A 12,228-nucleotide genomic window follows, 5' to 3' on the forward strand; every position below is an offset into this window, starting at 1 on the left:
ATCTTGCTTGGTTGATCGTGTTACTAGGTAAGTCTATCCTTCAAGGCATAAACAGAATAAATCACCTAGATTTTTTCCACTGGTGAAAATTGTACTTGATACCTCATGGTTCTCAACTCACTTCCTTGTTGACCAGGTAATGCTTTGATTGTATGCTAAAAAAAGTATATTTCTGATGCAGAAGGAATTTTTCCCCTAGTGAACAATATATTGAATGACCTTTTTATTATTTTCTATGAACCCTACTATTCTAGGTAGGTATTGAGTACATTTTGGTGCACCTCCAATATATGAAGTTCTTTGTGTCTTCATATTCCAATTATTAGGTTATCATAGTGCGACGATTGGAAGTATAACTTATACATGTCACCCTTCTCGCCGTGATCCAAAGAATCAAAGACCGCAACTAGCTTAGAACTGACAAGTGATTGTTGTTTATATCAATTTTTGTTTGACAAATGCCTTTACCATAACACATCCTTTTATACTAGTATGATCAATATATTGTTCGCTCTGATATTCACTTAAATTTTTCTTACTCTGATATTAGATTACTTAACTTTGGGTGTTATAGGGATGTTTAGGATTTTTTATTATCCATATACCTAATGGAAAGTGGCATTTAACTTGGACCTTAGTGATCCATAGCTTATGTAAAAATATAGGAAATACAAAGAAACTTATAGCATTGTCTGTTCCAGGAGCTATTATTGTCTAGATTCTAAGTGTGATTAGCTTGGAACGCAATGATCCATAGTGTCATGTCCCACCACTTCCTTGTTCAAATTCGGCGTCAGGTTAAGGGAGAAAATTTAGATTTGTGAAGAGGTTAGTAAAATACTCTAGAACTTCCTAGATATATTCAAGAAGACTTTAGAATTCCCTAAAGCTTTTAGAGAATTCTAGAATAGGACTGAAGTGTAAATATTGTAGTGAATTTTAAAGTACATAATATTTACACTTAGGCCTTTAGGAGGTAATTTAAATAAAGGGCCTCTCATTAAAAAAATGTTCCAACCAAGTGTAAAACATTCGACAAAGTAATACAAAGCCTTTTTTGAAAGCTTTGCAAGTTTCTCTAAGTCTTTCTTGCATTCTCTTAGCGGTCTTAGATTCAAAAGTCCTACTTAGGCTTACAAGATCGTGAAATATTGTGAGAAAGTTTTCAAGTGTTGCATGAAACATTTGTTAGAATCTAAGTCTCCGACAATGTGGTATCATATCAAAGGTTTGTACTAAGATAATGACCAATGAAGGAGATGTAAACGTTGCTAGCACCACAACAATCAGGATGGATGGTGGAAGCAAGATCTGCAAGGGAAATAAGCACCACAAGAGTAGTAAGGAAATGTTGTTCGACCCTACGCCAAGAAAGGCACTAACATGTCACCCACATTTGACCATTGAAGCAAGTGACGATGAGTATGGTGATGATGCTATTGATGCCACCATCAAAGAGGAATGGGTCACAAGGGTTCAAATGGAGAGGTAGACCGTAGACATATTAGGCCGGCATTTGGATGAGGTTGATGAAAATTTCAATAATCTAAAGGACTTCAACCTTAGAAAAACAAAAACATCCGCAAGGAGTTGGAGGGACGCCAGCATGCCGAGTTCGAGATGAAGGAGGCCAGCACTTTCTTGGAGTGTCGGCTAATTGATGCGCTAAGTATGATTGCAGCTATGAGAGTCGAGAATAAAGCACTCAATGAGGGTGTGTAAGCTGAAGGATCGACATCATCCGGCCGAGATAGGGAAGCCAAGGTCGAGACTCCCAAGTCACATATGTTTAAAGGCATCCGTGATGCCCAAGAAGCTGAGAACTTCTTATGGCACTTGGAGAATTACTTCAAGTTTAGCCAGGTTAAGAGTGACAAAAACAAGATCAACGTTGTCGTGTTGTATCTTTAAGTCTTGTCAGAGTGTAAACATTATAAACTCAAAGATTATACTTGAAGTACCCATAGAATGGAGTTTCAATTTCTGAAGTTTGTGGCTTGATATTTGCATTTTTTTTGCTAGAGAGGAGATGCCGAATAAATTAGGTCACACTAGGCATTCAAGTTATTTGAAAAAAAAAATTCCAAATAGAAAAATATTATTGCAATCAAAGAATAAATAAAAAAGAATGAGTTTATTCATAAAAAATGTGAGTACATATATGTTAATCCCTTGATTCCCCTCTCATAAGATTACTCCACGATTCAAAGACTATTAGTGTCACCCAAACTAGGATGATGTGGACCTTCATAGGAATTATTTGATCTTTGTGAAAAGATTTTACCGATCTTGTTAAAGTATTTGATTGTCAAGAAGAGTGCTCCCATATCTTGATCACTTCATGAATATATGAAATTTTAGAGATGCATATACAAAGAAATATATGCACTTTATATATCTGTAATATAAGTGTGAGCTAGAGTTTAGGGTAAGTAGACTCCAAAAACCCTAAATGAAATAGGATTCATCTTGTAAAGTCCCACAAAAATTTGATGTCTCAAATGTCAAGTTGTTGTCCCATGAATTTTTTGGGACGCATAGTTCACTTATAGTCTAGCTGGATAGAGTTTTATTGGTTGAGGTCTAATCAACTATTCCATAAGAGGTCCTATGCTAAGAAATGTGGTATCTTTGTTGAAGCCAATTTAACAAAGATCTCTCGCTAGCAAGGGACTCAAAATCATCTCCAAGCACCTTTGGGAAGTAGTTCCACTCTCCCATCTAAATGTGGACACAAGATCTAAATTCTCAAAATTCTTAAATGTACAACATAGACTTTGTAGATCTAGCGAGGCATGAAAAATGTGCTCATGCTTGCTAGACTTAACTGCAGATTGAGCATAACATTCAGTATTTACAAAAGTAGACCGCAAATAAGTAATTAGTCTTGGAATCAGTCTCGAATATTTGAAATAGAGATGTGTGGTAACAAAATATTATATCACTACATCTCCAAGAAATTCCAAGTGCTAATAGCATCTTGGTATCTCAGGTAGCATGTAAGATCCATGAGTTAGAGCTTTAACAAACAACAAAGAGTCACAAAACTTATAAAGTAGCAGTGATTTCCAAGTACCGTATATTGACTAGCTTCTAAACATTCACGAGGAAATTCCTTAGCATAGGTGCATCAATAAAATCAATGTCAATCCAGATCCATTTCAATAAATGATAAAGTTGCTACTTTCGCGCCTGAGCTGAGGTAGGTACCTATTAGTGCCTCACCACATTAGCTACTATCTTACTTATAATCTCCTACTTTACCCAATTATACATTTCTACCGAAGGCAAACACTTTGAAAAAGTTTTGAACTTGAGAATTATCCCTAGGAATGAACCCCATTTTAACATTTAATGGTTCATTACGGATAAATCTCAGAATTTTACAAACACATCCAAGCTTGAACAATGCAACACTCAAAAGTATTTTATTTTTCTTTATGCAGAAAGACCCTCCTGATGATTTTCTTAAGTCTTAAACAACTGTTTACTGATAGCATATTTGAGAAAGAGTCTCCAAGTTACCTAAATGATTTCAAATGAAACTTCTGCATGCATTTCTTCGTTGTCAACACTTTCAAAACCTTAGCACTTCCAATGTTACACTGTGCAAGTTTGGATATGCTCGTAAAATATAAAAATTCATCTACAATGAACCATTCAATCTTAAAATGTGAATCATTACTGATGATAATTCTCGAGTTGACTACTTTGGTTAAGAGTTCTTATTGCCTTCAATAAAAATGTATAGTAGGCTAAGACAAACGATTAGAATAGTCAAGAAGAATTCACACGACCATCAATGAATGTTTTCAACCTTTCAAATGGTACTGAATATTCCTGAAAGTTGCAACCATTTAGAACAGTCATGACGGAAAATTTAAATAAAATAGGAAAGTTCAAATAAAACAGCTCGCGTGCGGATCTGAGTCAGGTCGGGTTAGTTAAAAAAAAAAGTTGAAACATTTAGGCTAATTTTCAACTTCTGTTATCAACTGATTAATTGGAAACATTTTTGGCCATTTAATTAATTAATTCATTAAATAATTAAAATAAACTTTGACCAAAGAATAATATCTCGATCATTTGCTGAAGCCAAAGCTGAGACGAGTGAGTGACGACGACGACGGAGCGAATGGGGTCCCTATTTCCAACCCTTTTAACAATTAATAGGAGTGTTTCTGTATTTAAACACTCCTATTTTTCTTTTCACCACCGATGAGGGAAAATATGTTTTTATTAAACCATAAGAGGACTTTTCAAATTTCCAACTCTTAAAGTTATCAACATTTCTAATTCCTCTCAATCCCTCTATTTCCCATCAATTCTTGCTACACACCCAACAATCCACCACATTGATGGAAAATTGCTATAACATAGGAATGCACAGACAATTGTGTACTTTTCAGGCAAGAATTAATTGCATCTGGATAAGTAGGTTCCCCCTTGGACTTTCCATAGTGAACATATGTCGGATATATTCGGTCAATCGGTAAATGTAATATTTTTGAACCGTCGAGCTTTGGTGTATTACCTAGACAACCATATGTCACACAATTAACCCTTTACTATTTATGGTTCTTACGGTTGTGTTGGTTTCAGCCATGGACTCCTCCTGATTTCATAAGTGTATAGAGAATAGACTTTTTACTACTGTTTAAAACACAATGAAAATTTAGATAGCCAATCAATTGAAGTATTAAGGTTTACATATCCTCATATTTCTTTTAAAATTCATAACTTTTTAGCTTAAAAAACAATTAGAATTTAGAATTAACCTACTTCAAACTTTTAATCATGTCAATTAAAATTTTGAGGATAAAAATCAAGATTTTGTATATTATAACAAATGGAACATTTTATTAACTTGAAAGAACATTTATCTTTAAGGATAACAAGACAGAAGATACTTCACAATTGTTAGTGAGGAAATTAGTTAGTTGTTAAAAGTAGTGGAAATATTTTCTAGATAAAAATTGTGGGTGGGGTGGGGGAGGGAAGGGGTGTGAAAAAAATATTTATTGTTTTTCCTTAAAAAATTGTTGGGCTGGGTGGAAGTGAGGGAGAGAAGGGAGAAAAGTACTAAAATTATCCCTAATCTTTGTCTTGAAGACTTAAAATGATTCTTATCCTTTTATAGAGAAAACGTGCATTTTTAACCTTCCAAACTTTTTTGTCAAGTTACACATTTAGCTCACCCCTATTTGTCCATTCGCTAAAATGGTAAATATTAATTTTTGAGATCACTAATTAAATAAATTTTAAGTGATATAATTAATATTCACCTCATATATTAGTTTTATTTATTAATTTATAAAAGTACTAAATTATAGAAAAGTTAGGATATGGTTATTGATGTATTGATTGTAAAAATTAACTCTTAACTTTTTTTTTATTAAAATAAACATTGAAACATAATCAACTGACAATTTGACATATATATATATATATATATATATATATATATAAAGTTAAAAACTAAAAATATATATTATATCATTCTATATAAGTGTTGGTTTTTCCTTCCGACCAAAACCATGAAAAGCTGCCACGTGATTTCATTATCAATAAGGGTACCTATGTACATTAATTAAAAAAAACAGGGTTATTTTTACGTTTTGTTTGTTTATTTTCGTTAGATGCTTCTTTTCGATTTCTGTGCCATTTAATGATAGCACCAACTCACGCGTAAGCATCATTTTTAGATAAAGTGAAACTCTTTTGTTGACAGCTATTTGCTACTTCCATTCACAGCCGCCACCTATTTGCTTGTTCCGTCATTTTGCTTAAGCCTTGGCTTTCTACGTGGTTTCTTTCCGTCATATATGAGATGCTTTCAACCTTTCTGCCCAACCAAGAACAGTGAAAGGTAGGACATCAATGTCCATTTGCATTCTGTCAGTTGGAGCAGATCAGTACCAAGATTATGCTCTATAAATTTCTACTTTAGTTTTTGCACTGTAGGCTGTATATAATCCTCACCATTTGGTTACTTTGAACACTATGCGTATCATTCTCTCACTTAAATATAGAAACTTTATCTTCTGGGAAAGTAAACTTTCGGGGACAAGTTGTACTCTTGGACCTCTTACTTTCCTCCGGTGCTTCAAGAATATTATGTATTTACTGTCATGTAGGGGTATTTTGTTAAATCTATTTCATTTTTATTCAACTTTAGTTATTCAATTGGTACAAGCAATTGTTAAAAAAGAATAGTAATTAGAGTTGAAAATAAAAGATTTTGTGATTGACAAATTGTTAACATTTGTAACAATTGCTTACTTTGTTATATTTACATATGTCATTAGTTACATAGGCATGGTTTTATCCTTCTAATAAATAGAACATTCTTGTTCATTTGTAGAACACACTAAGCTAGAGAGAAAAACCATTTTGAGAGCAAAGTGGGGTATTCCATAAACTATACAAGAAAATAGTCTGTGAAGAAAAATAGAGTGTAAGCGATATTTTAGTAAGATGGAAACCAAAAGAGTGCTGTTCCTTTTGAGTGTGTAGTAGTCACTTTGATTAATGTATTCGTGACTACACAGTGTAAAAATTCCTTACTATAGTAATATCAATTGTTACTCTTGGCCTGTAGTTTTTTCCCTTATTCGAAAGGGTTTTACATAAAATTCTTGGTGTCATTATTTTTCCATTTTATTTCCATTAGTTTTACCATATATATTTTTGTGTTCGTCCGCATTTTCCCTAACATATACTCCATCTGATTCAACAAAGCTCTTGAAGGAATCGCTTTACCCATATCATCTCCTTGCCGGTTTCAATAGCCGCAATATACTCAGCTTCAGTTGTAGATAGTGCAACACACTTCTGCAACTTTGACTGCCATGATATAGCTCCCCCTGAAAAAGTAAACAAATATCCAGTAATGGATTTTCTGTTATCAAGGTCACTTGCCATATCAGAATCTGTATAGAATTTCAAGATTGGATTTGATGCTCCAAAATACAAGCATTCATCTAAGTTTCCTCTAAGATACCTGAGTATCCACTTCACAGCATTCCATGTTGTTTTCTCAAATGTTTGAGAAATCTACTGACAACACCAACTGCGTGAGCAATATCAGGTCTAGTGCATACCATTGCATACATTATACTTTCGACGACAGAGGAATATGGAACTTTGGCCATGTTCTCTTTTTCCTCCCTAGTTGTAGGACACATCTTCTTGCTCAATTTCATATGACTAGCAAGAGGTATACTAATATGCGTAGCATTTTTCATATTGAAGCTCTCCAGTACACGCTTAATGTACTTCTTCAGGGACAAATAAATCTTCCTTTTATCTCTAAGACGAGTAATTCTCATGCCCAATATTTGCATGGCATGACCCAAGTCTTTCATAAAAAAAGACATACACAACTCTTTCTTCAGCTCGTCAATCTTGGAAGTATTCTTGCCCAAAATCAACATATCATCCACATACAATAAAAGGATTATAAAATCATTGTCCGTAAATTTTTGTACAAATACGCAAAGATCTGAAGAAGTCTTCTTATAGCCTTGCTCCCCCATAGAAGATTCAAACTTTTTGTACCATTGTCTGGGAGCTTGTTTTAGACCATAGAGACTATTTTTGAGTTTGCATACATAATTTTCTTTACCGTCTACTTTGAAGCCCTCAGGTTGTTCCATATAAATCTCTTCTTCTAGGTCAGTGTGAAGGAAAGTCGTCTTGTAACAACCTGTTTAGTCGTTTTGAGCAGCAGATTTTATTTCTGGAAAACTGGCTGAGACGACGGATCCCACGACGGACCGTCGATGGGGTCTCGTTCCAAAACACTTAGAATTCTGAAATTTGGGTACTGAAATCGCCTATCTGAACTTCGCGAAAAAATGACAGGACGCACCGTCACAACCATGACGGGCCGTAACAGACTCTTTAATAAAACCAGTCTCTGAACTCTGTGACGGAAGCAGAAGGATGGACCGTTGCAGTCACGACGGCCCGTCGCAGACTGCGTAATCCCAGGCTGGGTCGAATTTCTGTTAAATGTTTTAAGGGGAGTTTTGGACTATTCCTGTTATAATTATAAATTTAGTGGGTTAATGTTAATAATTTAACTACTTTTGGGTTAAAGGAGATAACCTTGAATTATTTAATGGGTTAATTCATCATCTTTTATACTTAATTATATGCTAATTAGGGTAAAAGAAAAAGGGTTTGAATAAGAAAAATAGAAAGAACAGAGGAGAAAGAGAGAAACGATCGAGAGAGGGAGAAAACGAAGAAGATAGCCAAGATTTTGAGGAATTGCTTGCTTGATCATAATTCTTCGGTGGAGGTAGGTTATGGTTTATGCTATTCGTAGTAAACTCTTAATAGCGAATGATATGTATTGGGTAGTGTTGTAAACCTTTTTATATGCTTAATTGTATGCTTGCATTGATGTGATTATATAATTGTGATAAAATAAGCATGATGAAGCTATTGAATCCTAAATCTTGAAAATCTAATCTACTTTGTTAATGATGTTGCCTTGGTAGAAAAGAAGGCTTGATGAACATGTAGTGAGATTAGGGGATCGCGTGCAACGTTCCGCTACCAGGATAGTATATGAGGATCGAAGTGTCACATTCCGACACCAGGATAGTATATGGATCGGAGTGTCATGTTCCGACACCACGATAGTATATGGATCGGGTGCCATATTTTGGTACCAGGATAGTATATGAGGATCGGAGTGTCACGTTCCAACACCAGGATAGTATATGGATCGGGTGCCACATTCCGGTACCAGGATAGTATATGGGGATTGGAGTGTCACGTTCCGACACCAGGATAGTATATGGATCGGGTGCCAAGTTCCGGTACCAGGATAGTATATAAGGATCGGAGTGTCACGTTCCGACACCAGGATAGTTTATGGATCGGGTGCCACGTTCCGGTACAAGGATAGTATATGAGGATCGGAGTGTCACGTACTGACACGAGAGGGATAAAGATAATGAATCTTGAAAGATATTATTATACTCAATTTAATAAACCTAATTCCCAAATGAGTATGATGGGGAGGTGTGAGTCCTCATTGATGTGCTTGGTGTTGTGACCAAGGGTTATGGTAACTGTAAATGCCGCATGTTGAGTATTGTAGTTGATTTTATGATATTATCTAATATATACTATTTTCTATTTTGAGTTGATCGATGATATCTACTCAGTACTTGTGTTTGTACTGACCCCTACTTGTATGTTTCTTTCTTTGTTATTTGTGGAGTACAACAAACGTACCGTCGTCTTCAACTCAACCGCAACTCTAGCCAGTCTTCATTGCACCGGATTTTAGGGTGAGCTAACGCTTGTAGCTTGGACTGGATCTTCTTCTTCATGTCTTCAAGCCTTGAAGTTCCAGAATGGAATAGCTTTATATTTATTTTAGCTTTCTAGATACTCTTAGAATTAGTAATTCGAGGATAGTTGTTCTTGTTATGATGACTTCTAGATTTTGGGTATAATAATAAGTGTTTGAGTTTTAGAAGTTATTAATCTATTTTTATTAATGAGTTTTAAGTCTTCCGCATTGTATTTTGTTTATTATGTTTGAAATGATGGGGTTTAGATTGGTTGGTTCACTCACATAGGAGACTAAGTGTGGGTGCCACTGACGACGCGTTTTGGGTCGTGACAAACTTGGTATCAGAACATTAGGTTCGTTGGTCTCATCACACAAGAACGAGTCTAGTAGAGTCATAAGGAACGGTAGGGGGACACCTTTACTTTTCTTTGAGAGGCTATAAGACTCTAGAAAAATTCTATTCTTTCTTTCTTTCGTGCTATTACTTGGATCCAATTGGTATCTAGGTGATACAAATTGGTATCTGAGCATCTTCACTTTATTTCGCAGATTGTTAGAACTAGAGCAACGACTGCACCAACACCAACATCGGGAAGACAAGAAGCGTCTGAGCCAGCCACTTGGGCTGTAGCTCGAAAAGGAGTAGTGACAAGAGGCCGTGAAAGAGGTCGTGGGAGGACGCCCTCTAGAGGAAGAGGACGAGCACCTAGCCCATCTGGTACTAGGGCGGTGACTCCCCCACCGACTGAGGAAGTAGTAAGAGAGGGTGAGGATGGGGAAAATGAGCAAGTGCAGAATGAGGAATTACCACCCCAACCTACCCCAGAGATGATCAATCAGGTTCTTGTTTATCTTAGCGGGTTATCTGTTCAAGGCCAAGTGCCTCCAGTGTTTTCTGCACCAGCACCTCAGGCTCCGTAGGTACAACATGCGGCTACTGTGGCTCCCCGCATGGATGCCTCATTGGAAATAGGCACGTTTCCTCGGTTGACTACGGGGCCTATAATGATAAGTGATCATCATGAACTTTTCAGTATGTTCTTGAAATTGAAACCCCCAGTCTTCAAGGGTACTGAATCTGAGGATGCTTATGATTTTCTGGTTGATTGTCATGAGCTACTACACAAAATGGGTATAGTCGAACGATTTGGCGTCGAGTTTGTGACCTATCAATTTCAAGGAACGTAAAATGTGGTGGCGGTCACATGTAGAGTGTTAACCAACAGAGACACCACCTATGACTTGGGCATCATTCTCTAGTTTATTTATGGAGAAGTATATACCCCGTACTTTGAGGGATAGGAGGAGAGATGAGTTCTTGAGCCTAGAGCAAGGCAAGATGTCGGTGACTGAGTACGAGGCTAAGTTCCGTGCGTTATCCAGGTAAGCCACCCAGCTATGTTTCAGTCCACAAGAGCGGATTCACCGTTTTGTGAAGGGGTTGAGATCAGAGTTGCGAATTTCAGCCTTACAGGTAGCGGCTACAGCGAAGTCCTTTCAAGAAGTAGTAGACTTCCTTATAGAGGTAGAGGGAGTGAAGCCAGATGACTTCACCATGGCATCGACATCAAAAAGGTTTCGTAAGGGAGTTGAGTTTAATGGTTCTTACTCCAGAGGGCAGGGTTCAGGAGGTTACCCAGCCCGACCTATTCAGTCTTCACTACAGACTGTAGTTGGGGGTCCACCGCAGACTGACATACATTTCTCTTAGTTTGGTGGTTATCCCTAGACTTCCTCTTTCTCACAAAGGCCGATGCTTGAATCCAGAGAGTGTTATGGATGTGGGGAGACTGGACACATTAAGAGGTATTGTCCAAAACAGAGTTACAGACCTCAAATAGTAAGAGGTAGAGGTGGTCATGGAAGAGGCCGCTATTCTGGAGAACATAGTGGCCGAGGTAATGGTGGTCACCAAACCAACCGGGGTGGCGGGCAAACTTGAACTACTGCGGCGCAGCATGGTAGGGGCAACGGGAAAATAGGTGATAGGGCCTATTGTTACGCCTTCCCTGGGCGGTCTGAAGAAGAGACATTTGATGCTGTTATCACAGGTAATCTTTTTGTTTGTGATTGCATGGCTTCTGTATTGTTTGATCCTGGATCCACATTTTCTTATGTATCTTCTTCATTTGCTAATTGTCTTAATTTACATTGTGAATTGCTAAACATGCCTATTCGTGTTTCTACTCATGTGGGTGAGTCTGTGATAGTTGAAAAAGTATATAGGTCTAGTCTGGTGACTTTTGTGGGGAGCAATACTCATGTAGACCTGGTTATCTCAGAAATGGTTGACGTCGATGTAATTCTGGGTATGACTTGGCTTTCTCAAAATTTTGCAATCTTGGATTGTAATGCTAAAACTGTGACGTTAGCCAAGCCTGGGACAGATCCGTTAGTGTGGGAGGGCGACTACACTTCCAATCCGGTTTGTATCATCTCCTTTCTTCGTGCTAAGAGAATGGTTAGTAAGGGTTGTTTAGATTTCTTGGAAGACCACATGGATGATACTACCCAAGTACCTTCAATTGAGTCGATTTCGATAGTCTGTGAGTTTTTGGATGTGTTTCCTGCAGACGTTCCTGGTATGCCACCGGATAGAGATATTGACTTCTGCATCGATCTTGAACCGGGTACTCGCCCCATTTTTATACCCCCTTATAGAATGGCTCCCGCGGAGTTAAGAGATTTAAAGGCCCAACTTCAAGAATTGTTACGAAAAGGTTTCATTAGACCAAGTGCATCTCCTTGGGGTGCTCCTGTTTTGTTTGTGAAGAAGAAGGATGGAAGCTTTAGGATGTGTATAGACTACAGGCAACTAAATAAAGTAACTGTTAAGAACAAGTATCCTCTTCCTCGCATTGATGACTTGTTCTATCAGTTACAAGGTGCTTGTACCTTCTCAAAAATCG

At 37.1% G+C, this 12,228-nt stretch overlaps 1 pseudogene; it reads right to left on the bottom strand.

Moving 5' to 3' along the window:
- Positions 1-2,645: 2,645 nt before the first annotated feature.
- On the bottom strand, positions 2,646-3,857 carry LOC112940647 (endoribonuclease Dicer homolog 2-like; annotated as a pseudogene).
- Between the last annotated feature and the right edge of the window lie 8,371 nt (positions 3,858-12,228).

The sequence above is a fragment of the Solanum lycopersicum genome, chromosome 1, assembly GCF_036512215.1.
Source record: "Solanum lycopersicum chromosome 1, SLM_r2.1".
NCBI lineage: Eukaryota > Viridiplantae > Streptophyta > Magnoliopsida > Solanales > Solanaceae > Solanum > Solanum lycopersicum.